The sequence below is a fragment of the Delphinapterus leucas genome, chromosome 18, assembly GCF_059928025.1.
Source record: "Delphinapterus leucas isolate spDelLeu-1000000601 "Yukka" chromosome 18, BTC_Dleu_Yukka2, whole genome shotgun sequence".
In the NCBI taxonomy this organism is placed as follows: Eukaryota; Metazoa; Chordata; class Mammalia; order Artiodactyla; family Monodontidae; genus Delphinapterus; species Delphinapterus leucas.
The window spans coordinates 6,984,202-6,997,241 of NC_143146.1; positions in this window are offsets into that span (position 1 = coordinate 6,984,202).

Below are 13,040 nucleotides of genomic sequence, written 5' to 3' on the forward strand. Positions count from 1 at the left end.
TTGCGGAGCACAGGCTCCGGACGCGCAGGCCCAGCGGCCATGGCTCACGGGCCCAGCCGCTCCGCCGCATGTGGGATCCTCCCGGACCAGGGCACGAACCCGTGTTCCCTGCATCGGCAGGCGGACTCCCAACCACTGCGCCACCAGGGAAGCCCCATTTCTCGTATTCTTGTACCTCCTTCACGAGCCCTTCTAACTGTCCATTTCAATTGTCTATGTTCTGCTGATTAAAATGCCAGAAAGTCTCCCAGCATTATGCTCACGCGGTGTATTTATTCATTTTACTGGGAATCACCCCCAGGCTCTTGTGTCTCCTCCTAAACCTCTGATTCAATTGCTCAAAATTCACTGATTTCTAATTAGCCCAATTAATATCATTGGTATTTTCTCATTTTATTTTTCTTAAGATACTATGTTTGAAAACATTGATCTTTCATATTTTCAGCATTCAAAAACCTATTTAAAATCACTTTACTCCCAGAAACCTTTCTGTATCTAGAAAAGAAGATTCTACCCAACCGAGAATCTAACCTAAATCAAGATACTCCTTTTGACGTTAAGAATAAATATGCATGACACTTACATGACCATATTCATATAATATATAACATAAAACAAATAGAGTCTCTATATTTGAATTTTTAGAGCAAGCTTGTCAACTTCTTAAAATGAGTCAGCATCCTTAATGTGCACTGAAGCCCTAAATATGTTATGTCTAATTCCTGTAGACCAGTAATGAATACAAGCTATGTAACTTGAAGAAAATTAATTGCCAAGATTTTTTCTTTCTATTGCATGATTAATACTTCAAAATGTTTAAACTTTTTCACTAAGAATGTCAAATCATGAAAGGTTGATATTTATTAAATGTTTTCATGTTCAGAAAGTTTATACAATATGGTTTTTATCATAGGACATAGAAACCATTGAATTTCTTATTCAGCAAAGTCCACAAATGGAAATAAATAATTGTAATAAAGTCCATACACTCAAGTTCAGAATTTGTCTCCTAAAAAGAGTTTTGGAGAAAATCTTTATATTTTATTTATTAAAATTAGGGCTTCCCTGGTGGCGCAGTGGTTGAGAGTCCGCCTGCCGATGCAGGGGACGCGGGTTCATGCCCCGGTCTGGGAAGATCCCACATGCTGTGGAGCGGCTGGGCCTGTGAGCCATGGCTGCTGAGCCTGCGCGTCCAGAGCCTGTGCTCCGCAATGGGAGAGGCCACAACAGTGAGAGGCCCGCATAATGCAAAAAAAAAAAAAAAAAAAATTAAATGTTATAACTGTCATTTCCCCAGTAATGTAGTAAATATTATATCAATAGAAGGGAACAATTATCTGTCCCCTCTGCGAGCAATAATATTCAGAAATCTGAGTGATTTCAACTTGCTCTTTTCCATCTGTAGCCTCTGGCTTCTTATTTATATTTTTCATATTTTCTCTGACTCAGACTGCAGAATTTAAAGAATGAATTGCATTTGTAGAGATATTTCAGGATATTCATGAACCTGGTCAATATACTTTTCAAAAAAGTTGAACTTATTTATCCTTACTTAAGTTGTGTACAAGAAAACCCATCTCAGCATAGACTTTTCAGCATTTGTGCATGGTTTATTTTGGTTATAATTAAGAATTTTGATTTTTTTTAAGTTATCAGGAAATAGATGAAGATGGTAGACTTCTTCATTTTGTTCTCTCCTAGGACTGACCATCCTTTTGGAAGCCTAAGACTGTAGTTTAGGCAGCTAATGTAAATGACAAAATCAATAGGCAATTTCAAAAGTAGAAGAAATCACTTTTTAAAAAAATTTATTAATTTTTAAATTTAAGTATAGTTGATTTACAGCGTTGGGTTAGTTTTAGGTGTACAGCAAAATGATTCAGTTATATATATATATATATTCTTTTTCACATTTTTCCAATTATAGGTTGTTACAAGATATTGAATATAGTTCCCTGTGCTATACAGTAGGTCCTTGTTGTTTATCTTCTGTAACAGAAAAACCCAAACAAACGTTTTGGCCAACCCAATATTCTATATATAGTAGTGGGTGTCTATTAATCCCAAACTCCTAATTTATCCCTTCCCCCTTTCCCCTTCAGTAACCATAAATTTGTTTTCTATGTCTAAGAGTCTATTTCTGTTTTATAAATACATTAATTTGTATCATTTTTTAAAGTCCACATATAAGTGATATCATATCTGACTTACTTCACTTAGATTGATAATCTCTAGGTCCATCCATGTCACCCATGTTGCTGCAGATGGCGTTATTTCATTCCTTTTTATGGCTGAGTAGTATCCCACTGTATATATATCTCACATCTTCTTTATCCATTCAGCTGTCAATGGACATTTACGTTGCTTCCGTGTCTTGGCTACTGTAATAGTGCTGCTGTGAACATTGGGGTCCGTGGAGCTTTTCAAATTAGAATTTTCATCTTTTCTGGATATATGCCCAGGAGTGGAATTGCTGGATCATATGGTAGCTCTATTTTTAGTTTTTTAAGGAACCTCCGTACTGTTCTCCATAGTGGCTGCGCCAATTTACATTCCTACCAACAATGTAGGACGGTCCATGACATCGCTTTTAAGATGTTTGCTCACTATGTGTCCAGCTGAATATCTATTGCTTCGATGTCAATAACTTTTGAAGTGTACTGTGATTTGTTTGCTTTGAGTTCTAAAATCAAGACCAGTATTATGGGTAATAAGTGAGATGATCATTTGTGTATAAAGGAACCACTTTCCATCTTTACCGGCATATGCTATTCTACCACAGATTTTTTTTTCTTTTGATTCAACGTCTTCTCCTTAAAGTAAAGATATTTGTCTCTGTATCTTCTTCTTATTTTCTAATTAGTAGGATTTTGAAAAACATGTGGATTAACTTCTTTCTCTTTTGAAATAATTTATATTAATATGACTAAAATATGGCTTAATGTATGTAGAGTAAAAGAGAGATTGAGGAGAGAGATGAGGTACATGTCTACATAATTATAGTGCACTATAGGAGAAAAAAGATTGTGGGAATCAGGTACAAGTATTTCATCCTACTCATGTAGAAAATGATGCTCAGAGAAATGATTGAAACAATATCAAATTCTGTTAAATAGCCCTAGAAAATTTTAGTCTATGTGCCAAATATCATTTCCAATAAAACATAACCTTTATACTGGCTTATATATTTGATTTCAACACATTTTTATTACATGCATCACCAGTATTGGTACTATATAGAAAAAAGTCAAATCTTTTTTTAATATGTCAATAAAATATATCAGACATGTATTATCCTATAGTTAAAATTAAATAGGCTCTAAAAACATGCTGCTTATTTATTATCACATATTCATTATGATTACTGGACTTTAGTATTAAAGTATAAATGTAAGTATACTCCTAAATGAAGAATCTACAGTGTCCACTTAGCTACCCAAAGTCAGTGAAATAAAAGTATATTCCATGCATATTCAATGTACATTCCATCGACAGTCTGTCTCAATCTCTCTCTCTCTGAGCAGTTTTTGTCTTCCTTTACTCTAAAATGGAATCTACCTTCACTATTGGGACTAAAAGTGGAAACAATCGTTCACTGACTTTCATGAAGAAAAATAACAACATGGTGTGTCCTGTTTGCAACTTATTTCCAAAGACAGGAATCCTGAACTCTTCATTGACGTAAAACAATATTAACTGATGGCGCATTGTTAGGAAAACATGACCACATGAAATCAAGATGAATTAAAGCAGCACGAGAGCTACAAGCACACCTCACTGTCGAGGAATTCCAATGCTGATGACTTTGGTGCATCCATCGCCTTTGTGTCCCGTCCAGTAGACGCAGAGCCCTGGCACTGGCAACTATTGTAAAGGAGCCCAAGGCTCAGTGGCTGCCCTGTCCTGAGCAGTTGGGTGATGGATTTTTGGAAGTAGATTTGTGGGTTTCCAACTGCTGGCCTAGGTCTCTTTCAAAACAGTATGATGCTTTTAGTCATGTATCTTTGTAGAGAACTAATCCTGTGATGTGTTATCCAAACAATTAGTAAGAATTAAATATATGGTTACCAAAGGGAAAAGCGTGGGGGGAGGGATACATTTGGAATTTGGGATGAACATGTACACACTACTATATATAAAATAGAAAAACAACAAGGACCTACTGGATAGCACAGGGAACTATACTCAGTATTTTGTTAATAACCTGTAATGGAAAAGAATCTCAGAAAGAAGACATATACATACATGTATAACTTTGCTGTAAACCTGAAACATGGTAAATCAACTATACTTCAATAAAAAATAAAAAAAATTTTAAAATTCTATCAAACTAACTAAATAAATACATACATGAAAGCATGGATGTGTTACAAGTTACAGTAATATACAATGAGCATGCATTTGATATATACAATGATATATACATTGAGAATAGAGGTGATGTGTTTTAGCCCATCTGTTGTGTAAAGTCTTCAGGGGGAATGTCAGCAAACATCACTTTGTGCAGGAACTCAGGGGCGGAATGTTGACTGATGCAGGGGTGGGAACCTTCATCTCTCGGCCTCTCATGGAAAGGTTCTGGCACACCACAGGTCGGATCAGCAGGCACGGCCAGCTTCTGTTTCATGAAGCCTCCCACTCGCCTCCCTTCTCCCTCTCCTCTCTCCTCCCCCTTTGCTTCTGTCTCTTGTATTCTTGTGGCAAAGACTCAGAGGCCTGGGTGACACTGTTTATATCACTTGCAGTTTACATAGAACCGTGACTCTGTGACACGTTTCTGAGTAGCTTCAGTAAAGGGGTTCTATGTGGCATTTAGGGTGTCATCCAGTTGTTAGGGAGCTTCTCAAAAGGCTGGAATGAATCTGAAGCCACCAGCAACTGCTCCTGACTACTGAATTCAGGTAATTACGTTGGCAATCGGGGTTTTAAATGAATTCCTTTCTCCAACTCCCAGATTTTACCCAACCTCAGGATTGTGTCCACTTGATTCAGAGATTCCCTTCCACTCGGGTTTTCCCGTGGGAGGCAGCCCACAGCTCTTCGCAAGGAGCACAGATAGACTGTCTTTACCTTTCCATCCTCCTTCTTAAGGCTTAGAATAATACCAGCCAGGGTTCTTGGCCTCCTTAGTCAATAGAAATTGACTAGCGGCCAGACACGAAATTCAGGCAAGGCTTTACTGGGGCCCCTGCTGCAGCAGTGGGGAGTGAGAACAAGTAACAGGTTCCTTTGCTTGTCCCCGAGCGGGGGTGAGCTGATTCCTTATATGGGGTGAGGGTAGGGGTGGGTCAGGCTGGAAGGGTGGCTTAGGTGATTTGCCCACCCCTTTGGTGGTATTTTGTGCAGCGGGCATGTGCAGTACCCTGCTTTTGCTCCCAGTTCTTCAGAAGTGGCAGTTGGAGTTTTTCTGTTTTGGTCTTTTTGTATCTTGTCCAGAATTTGCCCCAACTGTGCAGGCGTGCAGTTATTTTTAGCCCCTTATAGTTTCTTTGTATTCTGTAGCTCGAGGAGACGATTGTCCAGGTACAAGCATGTCAGCAAAGGGTCCCAGGTCCCAGGTCCCAGGTCCCGGCCTGTCTCAAGAAGGGCTTCCTCATTTGTGCTGAGAAGCCGTGTGGTAGAACTGTTGGCAGCCTTCTCACTCCAGGTGTCCCTTGAACTACAGGATTTCTGAGTGATCTACCCACTCCGGAGTGTGGCGAATAATGCAAACACCCCATCACCTCCTTTCATGGAACCTGATTTATCACAGGCTTTACTGCCTTATGGATCCTGTGAACACCTGAGAATAGGTGACTCACCCTCTGAGCCATCTAGAACTCACAGTGACTCACCATCACCTCCGGGGGATGTCTCCTCCCATTAACTCAAGGGCAGTGTGGCCCACAGATGACCTTGTGGCCCCTTGATTATTGTCCATCCTTATAAGTTACTCTCACCCCTAGGGGATGTCTCCAGCCCTTGGGATGACCCAGCCTAAGCCCCCAGCCATGGGCCAAGACAGCAGTATCCCTACCAGTCTGCCCACTGACTTTCAGCAAGCAGCATGTGGCTCAGGAACCCGAGAGCAAGGTTTAAGTAGGTGTGCGGTTCCCATGTTCTGGCATCCTGTAGAGAGTCCTAAAGGCACTGAGACTGGAGGCTTCAGGAGGAGAGCTGCATCACCCTGCTGCTGTCTGAGAGAACCGTCGTTAGTGGGGAGCAAACACAGATCTCAGGCTCTCTATTTAGGAGAGTGCTAACAACACCCGTTTCCCCACATCTGAAGCTCCCTTGCTGGAGAATTGAACTTGAACAGGACACCAAGTCTGTTGGAAAGAGGCCCAGAACTCAGATTTGTAGGGACACCTAGAGATGCCTCCTGGGGTCATGCACAGGAAAATCCTACTTTTCTCTGTGGAGTCATTTAGGTAGGAAAGACTGTTTATTTAAAGCACCTGTTAAAATAGGCTCATCACCTGATCACCAAAATTGCCAGCCTATCTGCTTCCGAAGTTATATTCTTTATACTTGGTTTTATTACTTGTACCAGAGACCAATTACTTCTCTTACTCTAGAGATCCTATCCCATATTGCCTTCTCATAGAATTTTCTTTGCACTGATGCAATTTCTCTTCTGCATCTCTCATTCCTTCCTCTCTATCAGATTCTTTTCATCATCCCACAAGCAAGACCCACTGTCCCCCATCCATAAAAAGTGAAATAAAATAAAGGACACCTCCACCTCATTCTTTTATGATTCCCAATCCAACTCTGTATGCCTTTCCTCAACAAAGCATCCTAAGATTGCTGTCTATAGTTATTCCTCCAGTTTCTCTACCACTGAACACAGGCTTGGGTCCCATCACTTTACCGACACTGCTCTTACCAAGGTCTCCAGACATGTCCACATTCACTGGCCTTTGAGCGTTTCTTCAGTAATATCTCAGCAACATACTCAAAAAATCACTGCACTTTCCTTTCCTCTCTTGGCCTCCAGAGCACTGCATTCTCTTGCCTTTCATTCTACCTCTCACACAGTTTTCTCTCATTCTTCTTTGCTGATACCTCTTACACCTTCACCTGTAAACGATGGCATTCCCCAAGGTTCTATTCTGAGTTCTCTGCCATCCATTAAATATTTTCTGATGTTAGGTGTTTCCGTTCACTCCCGTGACTTTAAGTGCCAATTTTATCTGACCCCAACTTTTCTCTTAACTAGATTCTGTATCCAACTCAATATTCTCAAATACATCTCTGAGTAATATTTCTAAACCCAAACTCTAGAATCACATCCAATCACCCACTTCTAGGTTCATGCAAATATCTAACAGGCATCTCAATCTTAACAGTGACAGCAACTCATTTCTCACATTTCCAAAATTGTTTCCTTCCTTGAATTTCCACATTTCCATAAGTAGGACAAGTTGCTCAAGCTAAAAATCAAGACTTTGTCGTTGCTCCTGGTCTTTTATTTACTTTTTCATGTTCTACACCACCAGGTCAGGAATGTTGGTATGCAAAGAAGTGTCAGCTATCTCACTAACATATATCCCATCACATCATTTCCATTTTTATTATTACTACCTCATCCAAGGCATTTCCATGTCTTGCCTGAACTGTTAACATAGCCTGTTATCTGGCTTCTGTTCAGCTCTTACCCCTTCTCTGTGCTCTCAATCTAGCAGCCAAGCGCACTTTGAAAACCACACGGAATGTATCACGACCCTCCCAAGCTGAAAACTTTTAGCTGGCTTGTCATCAGTCTTGGAAAATAAATAAATAAAATCCCTTTCTCTTGCTTCCTAAGTGCTACAAGTTCTGACCCTGTCTCATACCATCCTCTGATTTGCCTTCTGAGCATGACAGTGACATAAATTTATTATGCAAAATTAGTGTATAACTGGATTTTCTAAAGTTAGACAAGTAGTAAGGAAGATGGGTTAGGACAGCCTGATCTGTTAATTCTCTGGGGGTTTTACTATCGCTGGATACAGAGACCATTATGTCCTCATTTGTCTTTTGGCTAAGGAGTCTAAAATAGGCTGTGAAGAGTTGTGTTACCCACCCTTCATCCCTCTAAGTGTTCAGATTATGTTACATACTTTTGGAGGTGGCTACAACCTTTCAGAATTAAGGATTTATCGTCATTCTTCAAAGCACCCAATCACTCCAGACAGAGCCTCATATCCAGCAACCTCCCCAGATGAAAGACTTCTAGCTCTGTTTCATCTTCGTCCACTGATACAGGGCTCTCCAACCCCCGGGCCGCAGACCGCTTCCAGTCCGCGGCCCGTTAGGAACCGGACCGCACGGCAGGAGGTGAGCGGCAGGGCGAGTGAGTGAAGCTCCATCTGCCGCTGCCCATCTATATCCCCATTGCCCACATCACCGCCCGAACCGTCCTCCCCCAACCCGGGTCATAGAAAAATTGTCTTCCACGAAACCGGTCCCCGGTGCGAAAAAGGTTGGGGACCACTGCACTGATAGACTCTGCCAGACTCTTTAGGAAGTGGTTAGGAAAGTAAAGTCTACCATGGAACAACTCATCACTGGGAAGTGGTTATCCCTCCAGCTCAGATACAGATTTATGCAACGTTAAAGGAAATAAAACAAATGTTAATGGTTGTTTTTGAACGTCTGCTAATACGTCAGGCACTATTCTAAGTAAGTACTTTATGTACAGTTCTTGGGAATCTACCTAAGGCCATGAGCACAGATAGAACATTACTCATAATGTTCTATCAATATGAGATATTATTGTAAAAATAACATGACTATGTCAACCCTGTGAGGTCAATACTTTATCTCCCACAATTTGCAGAGAGGAAATGGAAACTTAAAGGGTAAGGGAATTTATTTTTGCTCATAAGTTTGGTAATTAACAATCTGACACTTGAACTAAGGTGTACTGATTCTAGAGTTCTAGCTGACGTCACACCAGGATGGGCTTAATTTAAACTCTCCACATCCCTTCACCTTGCAAAGATGATTACCTAACACACTTTACCACCATTTATCTCCCTGTGTATGTGAGATTCCCCGCCCCCCTTTCCTACCAGCTCCTGAAGCTTAGAGAATGCTGGCTGACTCAGACTTGGTCCTTGTCACTAGCACAGAGCCAGATGCATGGTGTATTCAATAAACCTTCGATGGAGAAAGGAATGGAAATGTTGGCATGTGACCTGCAGCTCACTGAAGACCATAGGGGAAGGAAATGTGTTAGCTGCTCCACAGTATTGATACTCTCCCAGAAAACAGAGGCAGCTCCTGGCCTTTCATTTTAAATAGTTCCTATAATCATTTTTAAATTAACCATAGTGCACTCACTATGTATCAGAAATTGTTCTAAATGGTTCTATATTAACTCATTGTCTATATAATCCTCTAGGGATAGCAGCTATTATTATCCTCATTTTACATCTGCAGAAGCTGAGACAGAGACCCATGAAACAACTTGTCAAGACCCATGAATGAAAAATGGGAGAGACTAGCCTTGAACCCAGGTAGCCAGGCTCCGGGTAGATTCTTGCCCAGTTGGCTGGGCTGGCTGTGGAGGTGGAAGTTTCCTGTAAATGGAGGTAAAACCATATTCCCAGAAGTTAGGCCATAACTGGAATCCAGTTGGTGAGAAATTATGATAGTTAATATCACAAGAAGTTGCAATAGTTATTAAAACAGAGAAAGGGGTATATATTTCCCTAAAGGGGGCGTGAGCACAGTGGATTTCCCACCTGGCAGAAACTAAGTCTCTGTGAACTCATAACAGATTCTATTAGTCTCCTTGGCTTGATGCTCACCGTTTCCAATAAACACACTAAGGCTGATGCTGAAATCTAACACATGTAGCCACATATATATAACATGTTGCTTTCTTACATAGGTATCAAGAAAGACAGGCTCAGTTTAAAACATACTGAGGAATGAAATTTTTGCTGGGGATGCATTTTACATGGTGTCCAGCAAAGAAGGAACACACAACACATGGACATTTTCTTATCATTCTTCCCCCCAGTGATTTTTAGATTCAGAAACCAGCTATGTCAGAACTGAAGATAGATACTCTACAGATATTCCTGATTGCAACGTGAATGCTTACCATATAATAACATTATTAAAAATAATTTATTGGCTATAAAAGCTCTCAAATTGTGTTTTTATTCACAGTTAAATATATATGAATTTAATAAGCACTTCACAACATCTTTTGTTACCCAAAGGTAAGCATAAAGATTAAGAAGAAAGGAAGAAATATGTTCAACATAAAGAATCCCTCTGCAAATATGATGGATTCATAGTTTTGGCAATTATAGATACAACCCCTGGAATACACCTACACAGCAGATGTTATACAATGTTTTGTTTGTTACAGGCATAAGTGAGGACACCACAAGAAGTACATCGTTAGCTAGAAAATGGAAAACTGAAATAACAGTATGTTTATAATTTTTTATATATTCACTTTTTTTTTTTTTTTTTTGCGGTACGCGGGCCTCTCACTGTCGCGGCGTCTCCCATTGCGGAGCACAGGCTCCGGACGCGCAGGCTCAGCAGCCATGGCTCACGGGCCCAGCCGCTCCGCGGCATGTGGGATCTTCCCTGGCCGGGGCACGAACCCGTGTCCCCTGCATTGGCAGGCGGACTCTCAACCACTGCGCCACCAGGGAAGCCCTATATATTCACTTTTATAGATCTAAATTTCTGTGACTGTCAGAGACTATGTTCTCTTCTCTGTTTTAATTTTTTTTCCTTTCATTTTTGGGTCTATCAGCCTGGGACCTGAATCACTAAAATAAAGGAAGGTACAAGGAGACATTTTAGTGATGTGATTCAATAAATCATACGACAAACTTAATCTGACACTAATGTTATTTTGGCAAAATTACTGCTGTTCAGAAAAGGATTCTTGTTCATGTAGACATAAATAAATGTGATAAATATAATTTGCAATACTTTTATATCCCGAGTTTAGTGTTTCAGAGTTCAGATGGAGTGAAGAGAAAGAAAAGATAAAGAGAGAGAGGGAGAGAGGGATAGAAAGAGCACATTGCATCTTTATTCCTGTCCTACCCGGTGCTTTGTGACCAGCTAGAAGGGTGGGATAGGGAGGGTGGGTGGGAGATGCAAGAGGGAGGAGATATGGGGATATATGTATATGTATAGCTGATTCACTTTGTTATAAAACAGAAACTAACACAACATTGTAAAGCAATTATACTCCAACAAAGATGTTTAAGGAAAAAAAAAAGAAAGAGCACATTGGCCCTTTGTTCCATGTGAACAAGCATTTCAGGCTTCTTTCCTTCTTATCTCTTACCTCTGTACCCACACCCAGGAGCGCAACGCTGGGACCTGATGCAAACTTCATTTCGGTCAACATGTCGTCTCTCTGAGTGGTTAAGATTAAGCTACCTAACTGCTGAGGGTGGGAGGAAGAGGGAGGAGAACGATAAGTTGCATATTTTGGTAAACATCAGGTGAATGTGATTATAAAAATACTCAATGATTTTCCAAAAAAATCACAAAAGATCCAAAAACTATTTGGGCCAACGGGAATGTATAAGCATCATATACATTTGACTTTACACTCACATATGCACAAGTATATAAATTAAATATAGCATTTATGTATAAAATTTCTGTAGTGATCATTATATATGTGTATTATATATAATCATATGACAGATCATTTGTTATAAATTATATTCTGATTATATATGATGGATTATCGACCATTATATTGATATATTTGTATAATTGTCTTTTTAATCATTTGATTATATGTGTATAAAGCCAAATTATACCTCTGTATCTTGAGTTATCGATGTAGAGCTATTGACTTTTCATACCATCCTTTACATTAAAGAAATCAATGTAGACTCCGCACTTACATCCTATGTATCAGTGAGTTGTCATCCATGCATTCTTTCTGTGAGTCACCCACCCTCTGCCTTCCATAGCACATCTTAACTTTCATCAAAGTTGTATGAGATGCAGTACCTTTGGGAATCCATATATGATGCTATTACTGATGATTTTATCTCAAGCCACAAATACAGATTTATGTAACATTAAGACTACCATCATTTTCTTTTGTTCTATAAGTGTAAATCCATATGCTCCATAAAGTGAGTCAAATATTTACTGTATTACTTTTCAACATACATTAAAGTTCTTGTTTATAACGACATCCAACATTTGCAACTATGAGCTCATTCCCAAGGGGAAAAAAATCATAAATGTGTATTCAATTTCTTTGTGTCTTTTTTCCCTGTAACTTTGGGTGACCTCTATAAACATTCTGAGCCAGCATTGATTGAGGTTCTTTCAGGCCATATGTCTCCCCAAAACAGCATTTTGTGGTTCAAAATAAAATCATTGAAAAAGTAACATGAGATACTTGGTTAGGGTCCAAATACGAGGTGACTTTCTTTACTGAGGGATAATTTTGAGAAATGTCACTTTGGGTTTAGTCATGTACGATAAGGTTTTCTACACCATTCTACATAAAATTCAACCAACCCGAGGATCACTTGCAGTTCCATACCTTTAGCAGTTGGCATTCTTCTTGCTGTGAATTAGTTTAGTTAGCTGTCCTCCTAATAGCCTGTGTACGAGCATTTACGGGTACCTCCTGTGTGCGGGGCTGTGACAGGATGTGGGATGCAGTGGAAACCAAATAGATACCTTCCGTGCCCTGACAGACCCTGGAGCCTGGCAGAAAAAGCAAGCACTGGATACATCATTCACATCATTATTTGAATAAACACCCATGGAAAGGAAAGTGCGGAGGAAATGTATAGGGCCCTGTGTGATCATTTATCAGAGATCTAACCTAGCCTAAGGGATTCAGGACAGCCATCTGCATCCTGACTCAGAGCTGGCCAAGCTTCAAAACCCAGCTCTACCTCCTTGATGTCTGACCAGGAACAAGCGACTAAACACTTCAGCTCCTTAATTTCCTCTTCTGTAAAATGATGATTATAAAAATAACCACGTAAATTTGGAGTGAGGATTAGTGATTGTATGTTAAATAAATATATACGTATACATTTAAATGT